Genomic DNA, 2,778 nt, shown 5'->3' with positions numbered 1-2,778 from the left:
GAAGGCTTAGCTCTGCGAAATTCGTTCGCTCGCAATGAAGTTAACTCACGTCAAACGCCAGAGCTCTCACAAACTCTGTAAACTGGAACATATCAAACGTTGTCACTCGGAAGTCGATGCTCATTTCTCGTGTGCCGGTGTAAACGCTCATAGAACAACAAACGTTATCCGAACAAAAGCATAATAATAGCAATGTATTCCGAAAGATCCAAAATACAATCATGGTCTCTACTACCTACGCTACGAAGAAAAAGAAAAGTTACCTAATGCTCGGGTTGCCTCCCGAGAAGCGCTTGTTTAACGTCATTAGCTCCACCTATCTTGCTCAAATGATGGGAGGGTCTGAGAGGCGAAGATAATCGATCTTTCACCACCCTAGATGTTGAGCATTAAGCGCATCTTTTGTACCTCGTGGAAGCTTGAGCCGTCTATCCTCCTTGAGTTTCCAAACTTGTGGAGGTGATTCATGTGGACTTTTGAGCGATGATTTTGCTCGTTTCGATCCTCTCTTGCTCATTACCCCTACTCGAGAACCTGTAATAGAAGGTTCAAACACGGATATTGGATTACGAGTGGGATATGTACCTCTCTCCAATGATGGTCCTGTGTTCCTATCCATGTATGTGTGTTCCTTTGTCCTGAGCCTTTGAGGTAGGGGCTTCAATTTCACCTTCGGGGCATTCTCTAGACTCCATTCTGCTTTATTCAGCGTCCCCGTGCTAAATGGTGGCTTTCTGGGTTCTGGAACGTCTTTAATAGTCATCGTGGAGGGTTCGGAGATGTTCCGGGCTGGCTCGGTGTCGGTGGTGGGGCTCAGAGAACTGACTCGGTCCGAGTCAGAACGAAGGAAGGCCGAGTCAACACTTGACTCGGCCGAGTTAGAACTCTGTGACACCGAGTCTGAAGCTAACAAAGCTTCGAAGTGTTCCAGCGACTTGACTCGGTCCGAGTCAAGCTTTGACTCGGTCGAGTCAGAGTATAGAAGCTCGAATTTCTCCTCGGTTTCGTCGTCTAACGCCTGTGTGAGCTCCCGAATATCCTCCCAATTGCTGTATATACTCGAATCTAATGCCAGGAGGGATATTTCAAGTGGATCAATGTCTCGGAACTGATCGAAGACCTCCTGCGTCAAGATTCGTGTACATCAACATAACACGCTGAATCGATAGTGGATGGCTGCTTCATATTGTGATCTAAGGTGAACTCAACAGTCTCGTCACCTATCTTCATGGTAAGACGACCAGCTCGGACGTGTACAACCGCATCAGCCGTGTTCAGAAACGGTCGGCCCAAAATAATCGGTATCTTCGAGTCTTCATCCATGTCTAAGACAACAAAATCAACGGGGACATAATAATCTCCGACTTTCAAAGGAACGTCCTTGAGAATACCTGCGGGATATTTAACAGATCGATCCGCTAGCTGTAGCGCCATCCGTGTCGGCTTAAGCTCACCAATATTAAGCTTTTTGTAAATGGACAACGGTAGTAAACTGACGCTAGCACCAAGGTCGCACAATGCACGGTCTATCGCAATGTTTCCGATTTTGCAGGGAATCGAAAAACTACCAGGATCTGACCTCTTCCGTGGCAACTCATGATGTAGAATCGCAGTGCTCACCTCTATGCTCAAGGATACTGTCTCCTTCCCAATCACCCTCTTCTTGGTCAGAATATCTTTCAAAAATTTTGCATAAGAAGGGATCTGGAGTATCGTCTCGTAGAAAGGTACCTTAACCTCTAACTTCCGAAGCATATCAACAAATCTGGACAACTGTGTACCTCAGTATGCTTCTTCAATCGAGAAGGGAAAGGAATGGGTGGTACATAAGGTGGAGGAGCTACATATGGCGGTTCGGCTTCCTCTACATGCACCTTAGGTGTCTCCTGATCTATGACTTTTCCTTTCTCTTCAGCTGTGTATCTAGACATCATCCTTTTTTCTGTGGGCAGAGGGACTGTATCATGTAGGTTCTCTCCATTTATAAGCTGAATAGCATTGACATGCTCTCGTGGATTCGGTTCGGGCTTTCCAGGAAATGTGCCCTGCTGTCTAGAGGGTTGTGATGCAAGCTCTGCAATCTGTATGTCCACATGCTTCAGATGAGCTTCAACCCCATCGAATCTCCTCTCAAAAGTGTCTTGCCTTGCCCTTATGCTCTGTACCTCAGTTTTCAGCTCCGTAAATGATGTCTTCTGATCGGCCATCAGTTGGGCAATCATCGTCTTGATGTCTGCTTCATCATTCTTCACAGGTTGAGGCGCTCGGTAACCCTGATTCTGCTGTCCGTATCCTTGATTTTCCTGCGCATACCCCTGATTTTGCCCCTGAAAACGTGACTGAGTGAAGCCCGGGGGATTCTGAGGGATTCTGGGGATGCCCTGCTGCTGCGCATTCAATGCTCCACTCGGATTTCCGTAGGAGAAACCAGGATGGTTCCTAGGCGCGCTCGGGTTGTAGAGATTAGAAGGATTTTGATACTGATTCCTTCCGATGTAGTTGACGTCCTCAACCGGTTCTTCCTCCGATGTGGTCTGATCAACCAGAAACATACTAGGTTGGACTTTCTGTGGGATAGGTGTACTCTTGAGTCCCATGTGCTGCTTGATTGCCGATAAATCAGACATGACCACTTTCAAAGCAGCGGACTCACCCAAATCTACCCGTCCTGTAGAGCGTCTGATGTTATTTCCTGACATCCCTCTTGCTTTAGCCATCTTTGCAATCTGCATCTCTAGGGTGTCAAAGGGAATGTCGTATACACTCCCTCCACAAGCT

Source organism: Tarenaya hassleriana, unplaced genomic scaffold (genome assembly GCF_000463585.1).
Source record: "Tarenaya hassleriana unplaced genomic scaffold, ASM46358v1 Cleome102, whole genome shotgun sequence".
NCBI classification, from domain to species: domain Eukaryota; kingdom Viridiplantae; phylum Streptophyta; class Magnoliopsida; order Brassicales; family Cleomaceae; genus Tarenaya; species Tarenaya hassleriana.
The sequence above is the reverse complement of the archived record's forward strand: the minus strand, read 5'-3'. Positions refer to the sequence as shown.